The sequence below is a fragment of the Euphorbia lathyris genome, chromosome 7 (genome assembly GCF_963576675.1).
Source record: "Euphorbia lathyris chromosome 7, ddEupLath1.1, whole genome shotgun sequence".
In the NCBI taxonomy this organism is placed as follows: domain Eukaryota; kingdom Viridiplantae; phylum Streptophyta; class Magnoliopsida; order Malpighiales; family Euphorbiaceae; genus Euphorbia; species Euphorbia lathyris.
Window position 1 is genome coordinate 65,752,135 of NC_088916.1, and position 14,632 is coordinate 65,766,766.

A 14,632-nucleotide genomic window follows, 5' to 3' on the forward strand; every position below is an offset into this window, starting at 1 on the left:
CCAAATCAAGTATCAGATTAGTTTGGGATATTCTTCCGTATTACTGAATTAGCTAAGTAAGACTATAACTAATCCCTAATTAACGAATAATCTCACCTCAGCGGCTAAGATTTAACCCGTTAACAGCATTATGAAATAGAAGAACCTAATCTAAGCCAACCGATTCTCAGCGATATCGATTCAGAAACCTAATTAATTATTCACTTGATGTGATAAAATTGAACCTTGATGTATTAATGTCACGTGGAGGAATTTCATATTGTCAATCTGATTTTGTCTCCGAATACATTCCAAGATTCGATTTTATGTTATCAATTACCACTTGTTTTGATTTAACTAAATAATGACTCGTTGATTATATAGTTTAACCAAATAGCTGTATGTCAATTTATTCAATGAACAATCGATCGTTATCATTCAAATGTAAATTAACAATTGGGATGAAATCGCTAAGCATAGTGAATAAGTAAATGATACAAATAAAGAAGAATGATAGAAGTAAAACAATCTCACAAAACTTGAAGAATCCTGCCTTTGAATTAACCCTTAACCAAAAATAAGGATTTAGCTATGAATAGCCATGAAGAACAATCTGTATCTATTTTCAAGAGAGAATAAATGATTACTGAAAAATAAAACCTAAAAAGAACTTATCTTCTCCAAAGCGTAAGTTCTGATATTTATAGAGAAAATCTCCTCCTAAAAGTTAGGTAACCAAATAATATCTATCTAAATCAGCAACCTCTTTTATAAATTTCAAATCCCTCATTTTATGCCTTCTTTTTCGAGTAGGAAAAGGTCCTGGTAAATCTGAACATCAGCAGATTCGGAGGTCCTTAGTCTTGGGCAAGACTAACTCCATTCTCGTTTCAGCTCCTTTAATTCAGCACCAAATTCCTTTCTGGACCAAAGTTTCTTCAATTAAGTCCAATTCTGCTCCTTTTAATCATTTGAGTCCAGTGGAGGCAAATCAAACCAAAACAAGCAATAATACCCAAAATAACACCAAATTAATTAAATAACCTAGCACTAAAATGGACATTTGAACGTTGAATTGGAGACTTATCACATGTCTTTGATATATTACTTGTAAGTTGTAAGTTATAGAATGACGCACAAGTGAAATGGTATAGAGTGCTTCAGTAATAATAACCGAAAAATGGTATAACTTGTAAACGTTATGGTAAAATTAGCCCAACTTGCAAAAGTTAGGAGTATAATTGTACCATTTATGATGTTCGAGATAAAATTGCTCTTTATTGCCAATATTGAGGAGTGTTTTTGCACCTTATCTCACTTTTGTATGGGTTAATTACAAAACTTGACCAATTGAGAAGCTTGTTTATAATTTTAGACCTATTACAACACATGCTACCAAACTAGACATTTTCATTGTCTATTTTTCTAAAATAGTTTTAGTATATATATTATCACTTAACACCACTTATACTTCATTTCTAATCTTTTATGCAAACCAATTTCAATTTCATACATCAATTCATGATTCAAACTCCATGTGAGTATTTTGTTGATTTTACATACATAAATTCGTTTATATAGTTTAGTTGTGTGTATTTTAAGTTAGTTTGCACTTTGGGAGATTCAAATTTGGAGGTCCAACCCGATGGGTTCGCAGTTGGCGATTTTGTTCTGTAGAATCGTAAATAGCGAAGCAAAAGCCTCCACATAATCATAAATTGTGAAGCAAAAGCCTCCGTAGTGCAGAGGTTTTGGGATTATGGAAAAAGATTCATAGTTAATTTAACTGCGAAGCAAATTGTTTTCGAAGTTTTTTACCATGTTCTGCAGTTGTTTGAATTGCGAAAATGATAGGATACTTTTGACTCTTTTTCTTTAGTTTGTTTTGACAATGTGTTTTTTCTCAATCATTTTGGAGCATGTCAACAATCATATTTTGTGTGTCATCACGTGGAACGGTCAGTGGAAAACAGAAGGAGAAGTCATGACATACGTGGATGGTGAATCGAAGTTGCTTCGGGTTTCAACAAAAATCAACTTCGAGAGAGTCTACACTTCTATAGGTGTTGATTCAACCTCATTTGACCTACGTATGGCCATGCAAACAACATATGGCAAACAAAATTCTTGGCTTAGTAGTACCTATTGTTGATTCTAGTGATGTTCAGTGCTTCATAGAGTATTGCAGAATGCATTCAAGTGATGTGATCCCACTACTTTTGAACCACGAACAATAGATGTACAATTATCGCGAGTTATGAAGAAGGAGAATTTCGGGATGAGTAACCTCCCAGAAGACATTACACGTCCAAACCATCTGCTAGTTCAATCAAGTTGTGATTCCATCATCGAAGTTGACACGCATCAGCCAGACAAAGAAAAGACACGGATTTCAACCTCACATCCAACCTCGCTTTAGATTATATAACCGAGAATCCATTTTATGATTCTGAAGAAACAATATATGAAGAAGATATTTGGGGTCCTTATAACCTCGATGATGATGATGAACAACCTACTCGGCAGAAACAACCTCATTGTCAAGCTGTTCCTGAAACTACTGCACAACCGTCGATATAGTCCTGGAGTTTCTTAGACCACACACACGCTTTCTCGGCATCTTCCATAACAAGTTGAGATTTTGGAGTTTCAGATGACTAGAAAACAAAATATCCGAAGATCAAATTGTAAACAAAAGCACAAACTAGACAAAACACATATATTAAAGGTCTGCATATACACACAACATTCTATTTACTTACATTGAACACTTCCCTTTGAATATTTGGTTTTTTACCGTTATCCATCTACTCAGGCATGGGAGGACGAAACTTGCTCTATTGATATAAAATTTACGTGGTGCCTTCCATATCTCGAGTATCCAAACTTGTACAAAAGTTCAAATCAATTAAACTATGTTGATACAAATCTAAATTCAACAATATATATATGAATCATACCTGGAATACGTGTGTTAACCTAATTAGTTAATACGTAATGACGTTATCAATCTTCCGGTTATTGAAATCTTCAAACTTTTCTGTTCTCGACGAACCAGTTATAGCCATTTCCATGGTCTTATACGTCTCCTCCTAAGCAGGACCAGCTCCAGTATTTTAGAGACCTTAGGCACCTCTAGTGTTTCAATTTTTTTTACAAATATATTTTTTTAATTAATTTAACCGTGTCATAAAAAAACCCAAATAAAGATAAATTTTTAAGGCAATTTAAAAAGAACAAAGCAGTTAACAACTATATGATTATGAGATAAGGTACAAGTTTAGCTATATGGTTATTAGGAAAAAACAAATATAGTCTCCACGTACAAAACATTGCATTCTTAATCCCGATGTTTGCCAGACGGTTCACTGTTAAGGCTTAATTAATGAAATATGAGTTTTTTTTCTTATGCAATTTCATGTTCTAGCTAACTTTCAGTCTCTAACGTTCTAACCACTCAATAAAGTTTGAAATTTCACATCTTCTATTAATGAAAAAAACTCATCTTTCGTAAATGAAGGTTGAAATTTAAATCTCTCATAAATTTTAGGCTTAAAATTGTACTTTTTTTTACGTAAATGCCAAATTCGATATCCCTCAATAACCACATTGATAAAATTTTAATTTATTTCTATTATTATTAAAGAAATAAAATTTTGAAGGCCCCTATCATGCTATTATTGTTAAGCAGTGGTGCTTGAAAAGAAAAAATAGATAATGTGTGTTGTTGTTGTTGATTTTCGATTTTATTTTAAGAGGTTGTATTCGACTTTCGATTTTATTTTACCAAGTTGTATTCTTATTTAATATATATGATTACTATTAAATTTAAATATGAGACAAAATTATTTATGAAAACAATTTTTGACAATTAAGATTTTAATAATTATTATTTTATAATTAAAAAAATAAAAAACAAATTGGACCAGAGGCCTCCCTAAATAGGAGGCCCTAGCCGGACGCCTATGTCGGCTCCCCATGGAGCCTCTCATGCTCCCAAGTCACTACCCCCCATCGAAACTCATCAAACAGCTTAAGAAAGTCAATGAGGTCAATGATATTGTTATCAATCGAATGAGTTGGATCGGTAGTGAAGAAGATGCGATGTATAACATAACATCGCCATGAATACTGTATCATAGTCTTCTTCATCATGCTAATTTGTGTTCTCGAAAGCTTCATATATTTGTTTATGAGTTAAGCTCAGACTTCCTCCAAAGTACATATCTCTCAATCTATTATGTTTCTTTCAATTACCCATCCTTTGAAAAAATTGGTTTTATATTGCCAAATCTCAACCCAATGATAAGTCTGAACTCCAAATCTCCAAATTTGAGTTCAACTCCTTTAACGTTGAACCGCATCTCTCTGTGTTTTGGTTTAAGTGGAGTAATCTCTTCAGTTAATACATCATGACATATGGGAGTAGATAATGTGCATAGTTCCATTCCACCAAATGTCCGAAACAACTCCTCTTAAACATTTCCATCTGCTTTTTTGACAAACTATTCTTCACTTTCTTCATTACATTGAAGTCAGCCCTCATTGTGATTGATTCATTTATATTCAAACTAAAAGGATACTTGAATTTGATACCTTTTGTATTCAAACTAAAGGGATACTTGAATTTGATGCCTTTCAGACTATCTAGAGGCACTTCTATCTTTCTCTTATTGGAATCCTTCTTAGAAGAATCATCCTTGGAATCATTGGTTGAAACCTTAATATTATAAACAAATTTGGCATTTAATGTAAGGAAAACAAGAAAAACAAAACTACTTCGCAGTTAACCCAGATGCGAAAACAAAACAAGCAACAGATATTTCATAGCAAAACAAACAACAAATGAAAAATCTGTGAAAATAATTGTTTCCACAGTTCATGCAAGCCCTTCGCAGTGTATGAGACTTTGAAAGTAAATTCTATTAAATTGTTTTCTCATATTTACCATAAGTTTCCAACATGTTAACGCAAGTTTCAATCCAAGGTTCCAACAATCTCCTATAAGTTTCTAACGGTCTTTTCACTAATTTCAAGCTTTCAATCTAGTTTTTCAAGTGTTAAGTTTCTTACCAAGTGCAATTCCTTTACAAGATTGTCAAATTGCTTTTCAGCTTATCCTATAGATGTTATTTCCATTCTTATATTAAAAGCTTTTAAAAAATCATTAAAATTTATAAAGATATGCAAGTTTACAGTCAAGAAAAACCTTCCCTAGTGGAAGCAACTACGGAGGAAATTCAACTCACTGATATGAATTTCCTCTGCAGTTGCTTAAAATGCGAAGGAAATTCATGACTGAAACTATCGAGCTGCTGAAATCAAGGTATTTCTAACATATTCAATCACACAAATATATCCCAAATAAGTTTTCAATATATAAACATGCTAATAAACATAACTCTAAGCCTAATAAAGCCTTAAATATATCATACGAAAAACTATACCTTAAACTCGTAATACCTTAACAAATCCAAAAAATCATACAAAAATCACGATTTCATGTTAGATGCAAGGGGATTGAAATTTACATTTTTTTCCACCCTTTGCCATCGAATTTGATGCAAAAATACGTCAAAAATCCCCAAAAAGTGCTGCCAAAATCACCTTAAATTCCTTCGTAGTTGATTCGCATCTCTCCTTGTACACAATGACTTGGTGGGTTTTTCAAAATAAGTGTATTTTGGAAAAGTAGACAATGAAAGTGTCTAATTTGATAAAAATATGTTGTAAGGGGTTTAAAAAATAAACGGGCTTCTCAATTCGGCCATTTCATAATTAACCTCTTCCATATCTATAGAAAGGTTACTGTGAATAATTAATTTTTTTCTTTATTCTATAAAATAGTGCAATGTTTTTTAGTAATAACATATATTATTCTATTAAATAAAAAAAATACCGCAGAAAGATAAAGTGAAATAAAAGAAAAAAATGAATTACATTGAATGATATATCGACAACTGCAATTCAATATTGAAACATTTCCAAATAAATGGATTTGTCTTTATCCTATTGAAATCATGTGGATCTAATCTACATTTCACTATTGAAACAATTTTGTTCATGCTGAAGGAAAAACAACAACAGCAACAACAACAAAGCCTTAGTCCCGAAATGATTCGGGGTCGGCTAACATGAACCATCATATAAAACCGTGAAATCAAGTCGTGTCAGCGACACAAATTCGCTCCCTCCATTCCGTCCTATCCACTACCATATTTTCCTCAATTCCCAGTAAACTGATATCACTCTCGATCACCCTCCTCCAAGTTTGCTTAGGTCTTCCCTTACCCCTCACCACTACATCCCTTTGCCACTCTTCAGTTCTCCTAACCGGCGCATCAAGCGCTCTACGTCTCACATGGCCAAACCACCTTAGTCGGTTTTCTCTCATTTTATTCTCAATATACGTGACCCCTACTTTTGTCCTAATTATTTCATTACTCACCCGATCCTTTCTCGTATGACCACACATCCATCTCAACATACGCATCTCCGCCACCGACATCTTATGGAAGTGGCAGTGTTTCACTGCCCAACACTCCGTACCATATAACAATGCTGGTCTAATTGCCGTCCGGTAGAATTTCCCCTTCAATCTATTAGGCATGCCGGGGTCACAAAGGAAACCCGTAACACTCTTCCACTTCGACCAACCAGCTTTAATCCTATGAGCAACATCTCCATCTACTTCTCCATCCGTTTGGATAATAGATCCTAAATACCGGAAGCAATCCGCGACCTGAACAACTCTCCCATCTAGAGATTAATATAAGATCTATGATTGAGTCTTAGTTATCAAGTTGAGCTTTTAGTTCAATTGGTTCCATAACATGACATCTAAGCTTCAGACCAAACAGTCGAGTGTTCGAATCCTGAGTCAAAGACTAATTTAAGATTTATGATTGAGCCTTAACTATCAGAAAGAAAAAATTTCTTATTCTTTCTAAAAAATAAGAGCGATTAGGATTATTTGTTGTTTTCCCCATTTTCTTAAAGAGAAAGAAAGGAAGAAAATTTTAGGAAGAGGCAAAATAATGCATTGTTAATCTTATGGTGTCAACTGTGATTGAGTTTACATACCAATGAAATTACTTAGAGAAAAGGCCAAACTGAAATTGATATTCCAATAATCTTAGAGGCAATATTATCCTTTATCCCTGTATAAAACAAAAATTAAGACCAAATTACACTAAAACTCACACGTTCTAATATTATCTACGAGAGTAAATTACACCAATGGTACTTAAACTATACTCTAGTTCACAATTTGGTACTTGGATTATATTTTGTCCTAAAAATATATCTCAGGTAATAGTAACCGAACAATTAAGAACGTTTAGCCAGTCACTAACCAGTAAATATGAGTTTTGACCATTTTTAATTAAAATTTTGACTAATTTCTTTCTCTCTCTTCCATTATCACTCTCTCTTCAATAGGAATATTCCTTCTTCTTTTTTCTTACTTTCCTTTGTTTCTCTCTTTGTCCGTTTCCTTTCTCACTCTAAAAATGAAAATTCAATGTTTCTTTCTTCCATTTCCTTTTTCTCTCTAATAAATCGAACCTTTTCACCTCCAAATTGGAAAGTAGCCACAACAAATTGAATTTAAATCTACACTAGGACTTGAATCTGGCACTTCCCTCAATCAAACGTTAGAGCTTTCTTCTTCAACTGGGTCAGTAACAACAACAATATTGTAAAAAAAATACATCATGGTCTGACACAAGAGTAACCATCGACGGAAATGTCGACTTGCTTACACCTATCTATTAATTAGTCGGCTAACTACCCATATGATTATATTATGTCATTAACTACTAAGCACAACATAGCAATCTAACATGCGAAACAATAAACAAGTAAATTAAATAACAAAGATTGCTTCACAAACCTGTGTAAGATACTTGTTCTCTGGCTACTTTAATGCGCTGGAAAGAATAAGGATTTAAGTAGCCTAACTAGAAAGAGGGGAGAGTGGGAGTGAGAATGAAAGAGAAAATAAATTACAACAATAGAAAAGAAATTAGAACATGAAGAGAGAGGGGGGAAGAGAGTGAGAAATGGAAGAATGAGTGAAATTGAACATTTTGAGAGAGAGAGAAGGGGGAGAAATGGAACATTTTTGGAATTATTAAAGAGTAGAGTAGTATATTTTAGGTTAGTTAGTGTTTGGTGGGTCCCAATTATTTATGTAAAAAATGGTCAAATTCACGTTAACCGGTCACTTACCGGTCAAAGATAGTTAATTATTCGATTACCATTATTTGAGGTATATTTTTGGAACAATGTAATTCAGGTACCAAAGTGTGAACAAGGGTATAGTTCAAGTACCATTAGTATAATTTACTCCAATCTACAATTTAAGAGCATGATTATTTTGATTTTTTCAATCTAATATTTATTTATTTTAATTTATCAACTAACCTTAATTCTATCATATTTTTATTAAATATTGTTTCTTTAGATATTATTAATTGTTGGATTTGGAACAAGAGCTCAATCGTTGAGTTGATCTTCAGAAGTTGACCTACGCTGAGGTAGTCCTCCGGGATACACCTCGATGTCAAAGTTAGTAACATAATGTGAATTTGTCCTAAAAAGTGAGAAAGTTAATTTTTTTTATGAGAGGTATGGGAGGATGTAATTACCTTGTTACCCCTGAGTGAGGCGATGATGTGAAGGTCCGTGAAGCACTTGAACATGTTTGTCGGATGGGCTTTTGAGAGTCATGTGCCCGTTTGCGCTAGACTTTTAATATATTGGGTTCGAAACAGATGTCCCTCCCCCCAAATGGTTCATTTCGAATGAAGATACGTGATACAATGTTTTAATGCATGTTGTCCGATTATAGGCGCCATTGGTATCCATTTGCATATGTGGAGAGTTAATAGCCATTGTTTTTAACTTGTTGGCGATTACATAGTGGTAAAGGATCATATAGGCCAACTGTTTAGAGTGAAACCTTTTCGTATTCTTGTAAGACTTTTGGCGGATCATATTTTTAAACTAATTGTGTACCCTTACTACTTACATATGTATGTCCTCTCTCATCTTTTTTTTTTACCTTGCAAGAATCCACGAAACATCCTTATTCGGCAAACAAGAATCCGTCGCATTAGAAGATGAACTCACAAATATAGAGGGTGTGAGATACTACCATTTTCTCTACCGAACATGTTTGTTTTGAGCATATGATAAGTACCCTATAAGATGAGGATGCACATTGTAAGCTTGGCTTTTTCTTTTTCTTTCTCACTTATTTTCTAATTATTTTAAAATATAATTGACATAATCAAAATGATAATATAAAGATAATCATAGACAACTAATATATTATATCTCAGCTTTATGCGTGGAACTTATCCTCACAAACTCATCTCATATCTCTTTAGCCATGAAGTTATATTGCATATATGGGATAACCGCCTTGTTGGACATGACCCTTGCAGTTGTGACTCAACCACTCTTCAATTTATATTTGAAATCCCTCCATTGTTTGTTACATTTGTGTAAGATCCATCATTTCTTAAGATCCTTTACTTCTTGAAAGTGAAACTCTCCCCGAATAAAATAAGATAACATGAAAATCAGTTTCAATACATTATTAATAACAACTCATACATATAATAATAAAATAATTTTTTTTTAATTAGACAATTACCCACCAAGGTATCCTTGATTCCTTGGAAAGATGTCTTACCAAGTTTCATAAAACATCGAGACTTTTGCATGACTTATACTGCCTATGTGAATCCCAAAATATTTTACGCATTCACCAACTCGGGTCCATGCATCCAATTCAATTACTCTCTTAACTCCCGTCTTGAATTTTAATCCTTTTGAAGTACCTCATGGCTTTCTTCTCTTCTTATGAGAATTTGGCTCACCCTGTTGTGAGCCCTCCATGTCATTTATATGAGCATCCATGTTAATATGCCAGTAATTTAAAAGAAACCATAATTAATTTAATTAGAAACCACAATTAAATGAACACTGCAAAACCAATATCATAAGAAATTCGAGAAAGCAACAATATTGTTGTTTATATAGATATATGGATCACTTATTGCTTCATTAGGTTGATATATCTCACAATTTCTCTCAAGGAAACAAATCAAATACATTTACATTAGTGATATAGATAACTCAATTGCGACCATTTGACACATCTAGGGCCGACCTTAGGGGAGTTTCCTTAGGCGCCGACATGTGTCAAAATATTTAAATAATAATAGTACAATTTAGGTGTTTTGTGTTTTTTTAATAAAAAGTTGTAGGCTAGAGCTAGCTAACATGCACACAACTTTTAATTATGTATTAGACTTTTAGTCCTATTGTTAGCTTTTTTTATGTTTTTATGTTTTTATATTAGTATTAGTAATTTTAAATTTTATCTATAAAAGCATGAATTGTCAATTTCTAATTGTTTTTATTTTCTGTCTAGCAAACCGTGTTTGCGGCTCCTCTCTTTACTATTTATCAGGTATGCTATCAATTCAACAATTCTATTGAACTTTTTATTTATTTATTTATCAATTAAATTCTTATTATTTATTATTAGGTATTATTATGTGCTATAATTTTCTTTTGATTATTAGTTTTTCTTATAATAAAAAACCTATTTATTTATTTTATAATTTTTAATTATTATTGGTATCCTCGTGTTCTAATTATCATAATTATCATTATTTTGTAGGTGTAACTCGTTGTCAATATTATGACGGGTAAAAGAAAATTTGAATCCGGAAGTTCGAGGAGAAAGAAAAAAGGATAAGAAGATAAACTCACTCAATCTCTCATTGAATCCATGAATATGTATTTAAAACCTACTGATATATTGCCAAATTTAATAGAGACTGTCGTTATTGATTGAAATTTGGTTGAGAATATATCTATCGGTCATGACAATTTGAACCCCTCACACGTTGATGAAATTTTGACTGAGAAAGTGATTGTTAATGATGAGAATTTGAATCATGTGGATGTTACTGATGAAGATTTAATTGATAATAATCTTAATAATGTAACTATAGATGATGAACCTTTAAATGAAAATGCGGATATGAATGAAGAAAATTTAAATGATTTATTTGATCTGGGAAATTGGGAGATAAATATGTCTCAAAGAAAAATTGATTTTTTAATAGAGAAATGACCCATAAGAGTTGTAGATGTAATATATCCTCCTAATGGAAAAAATAGAAGTTTTAGTAATAAACACTACACTCGATTTTTACGAAATGGAGAAAAACTTAATAGGTCATGTCTAGTATACTCTCGAAAGATAGATACGGTGTTTTGCTTTTGTTGTGCCTTGTTCAAAAGAGAAAGAGTTGTGTCAAGTCCCTCAACAACAGGAACTATTGGATATAATGACTAAAAATATTCATTCTAGACTTAATGAGTATGAAAAGAGAAGTGATCACTCTAATAGTATAATAGACTCGATGGAGATAGAAACAAGATTGAGAAAAAAAAATTAACAATTGATTCTTCTAATAAAAAAACCATTGAGAAAGACAATTTTTTTTGCGGAGAAGTTTTGAAAAGAATTATATATATTGTAAAAACTCTTGCTAGTAGTAATTTGGTATTTCGTGGGGGTAAGGAGAGACTTGATGATGATAATAGTGGAAATTTTTTGAGTATAATTCGAATGAATGCTGATTTTGATCCGATAATGGAAGAGCACCTTAGGCATATTTGGAAAAAAAAGAGATTCGTAATGTCCATTATCTTGGTCATAATATTTAGAATGAGCTAATACTTTTGTTAGAGAGTGAGGTTAAAAGCAAAATTCTTCATATTGTTAAAGAGGCAAAATATTTTTCTATTATTCTTGATTGTACTTACGATGTTAGTCATGAAGAACAAATGATTCTCATTCTGAGGTGTGTAAATGTTTCTACGAGTCCCATAACAGTGGAAGAGTTTTTCATTGGATTTTTTAAAATTGTTGAAACAACAGGGGGTGCATTTTTCCTTGAACTTAAAGATGTTATTGGAAATTTAAAACTTGATTTTAGTGACATAAGAGGATAAGGTTACGACAATGGTTCTAATATGAAGGGGCAATGCAAAGGTGTAAATAGTAGGGTACTAAAAGAGTATCCTAGAGCATTTTACTCCCCGGGTGGTTGTCAAGCTAAATCATTTTTTGGAGTGGTACAAAGGACTTATAAATTATTCTCTGGATCAACAAAACGATGGGAGGTCCTTAAATCTTATGTGAAAGATTAGAATGGGAAAGTGCTTAGATTAAAGTCCTAATCGGATACACGTTGGGAAAGTCATGTTGCTAGTGTAAGGGAAATAAGGTATCAAGCTCCTCAAATAAGAGATGCATTACTTCATCTAGTAGAACATAGTGCTGACACAACCACAACAAGTGATGCAAGTTCTTTAGCAAATTATGAACTTCAAAATTTTAATTTCCTTGTTGGCATGGTTATTTGGTTTAAAATTCTACAAAAAATGAATAAAGTTAGCAAGATTCTCCAAAGTAAGGATATGAATATTGAGGCATGTGTTAATCTCTTGCAATGTCTCATTTTTTTTTTTTGAAGAGTACAAAAATAATGGATTGGAAATTGCAAAAAGTGTAGCTGAAAGGATTGCTTTTAAAAATGGAGGTTGAACCCACTTTTCGTGAAACTTGTGTTCGTCTTAAAAAAGATTTTTTATGAGAATATATGGATGAACCAATCCAAGTGGCTGAAAAATCTTTTTGAGTCAATTATTTCTTAAATATAATTGATAATGCTCTTTCTTCGCTCACTACAAGATTTGAGCAATTTAAAAAATATGAAAATATTTTTGGGTTCTTATTTAACTTGAGCAAGTTGAAAGCTATGGAGGATGAGAGAATGAAGCATACATGTGCTACACTTGAGATTTTTCTTAAAGATGGAGATGATTCAGATATTGATGGCATTGACTTATTTTCAGAATTGCAATTGTTGAGAAAATCATTACCAGATAACTTAACCAAACCAGTTGAAGTATTAGAATACATCAAGAATTTGCATCTTGCTTTTCCTAATACTTGGGTTGCTTACAAGATTATATTGACTATATCGGTTACAGTAGCTACTGCCGAAAGAAGTTTCTCCAAGCTGAAGTTAATAAGAAATTATCTTCGATCAACTATGTCACAAGAGATATTGAACGATCTGGCCCTATTATCTACCAAGGAGAAAATTTTAGCTGAACTAGATTACAATGATTTAATTAGAGATTTTGCACATACAAAAGTAAGAAGAATACTAATTTCTTAGCTTTATGTTATTATTACTTGATTTTGGTTGTTATATCAAGAATAGTATATTATTTGAATTATAGTTAATAATATATTCATTTTATTATTTCATATTTATTATTTATAAAATAATATTAATTTTTTTAGAACAGAATATATGAAATTGCCTAGGGCCTCAAAAATGCTAGAGACGCCCCTGGACACATGTAGGTCCTTTCTACAAAGTGAACATACATATTCATATAAAGAAAAAAAATTGATGCCAAAAAGTAATTAACTCAAAATAAATAAACATCGAAATGAACATAAAACAATAAGTAATAAAGGAACAAATTAGTATGAGACCATAAACATTGTTGTCAGAGATTAATATAAGAACTACGATTGTGCCTTAACTATCCCAAGTTAATTCCAATTCTAGGGTTTTTTTTTCGAGAGTATATAAATATCACACCTCTACTTTTCTTCTTCCTTCTTTAGCTCTGCTGCTTCCTCCCTCCCACTATCATCGTTAACTGACTTTCATCATTCTTAATCCTCTTGTTAACAATGGCTGTCACTTTTTCAGACCTCCATACTGAATCAGACATCAAGAATGATAAAAAATAATGATGATGGATCATATACTTCCAGTAGCCTGTAAAGTCAATCATTGAATACACTTGTAGTAATGACTTTGAAGCGATCGAAATGGTGAAATTAAGAGTTTGTTATTTAAGCAAAATTAGCATTATAAAACTTTTGCAATACCTAAAAACATGATTATCTATATATTGCAAGCAAAGAGACAACAAAATAACCCTTCTGATTAATTTGTGCCAAATAAACACAGAAGTGCAAAATTTTAGAAATCAAGTTTTTTTCATAATATGGAACTGAAGCATACTATCTAATGAATAACTAATTGGTAACATATATAAGTACATGTATGATGTAAAAGAACTCTTCAATTAAACATTGTATCACAATTAAATTGAGCTTCAAGCTGACAAATTTCCATGAACTAAAAAAAACACCCCAAAGTATTTATAAACCACAAAATTGATAACAAAAACAAAATGTGAAGGATAACCCATAATTGCTTTACAACGCATGAAAACAACCCAAGAACAAAAGAGAAAAGTTTGAATAAGATAGATAAAAAGAAATAAACTTTACATTTCTCCATTCACTATGAAGGAAAAATTATTGCATTGCACAAATAAAACATGCATTCAAAACTGTAGTCAGAAAGAACTAGAAACATTAAGCTAAAAAAAGAAATAAGAAAGCATTAAGTGCTATTACCTATTAAACCACCATCAAGTCTGCTCAGATTCAACTTCCAATGACGACATCTCAACTTTCAAAGAAGCTGGACCGAGAGGAATTAATTGATTAATTAGAAAGTAG

General features: G+C 32.1%; 1 long non-coding RNA gene across 1 annotated transcript; it reads right to left on the bottom strand.

Moving 5' to 3' along the window:
- Positions 1-650: 650 nt before the first annotated feature.
- Positions 651-8,053, bottom strand: LOC136200894 (uncharacterized). The gene is made up of 3 exons (XR_010673599.1): positions 7,874-8,053; positions 2,742-3,114; positions 651-2,636 (listed from the first exon to the last, which is right to left on the bottom strand). It is a non-coding gene; the product is annotated as an uncharacterized lncRNA (long non-coding RNA).
- Between the last annotated feature and the right edge of the window lie 6,579 nt (positions 8,054-14,632).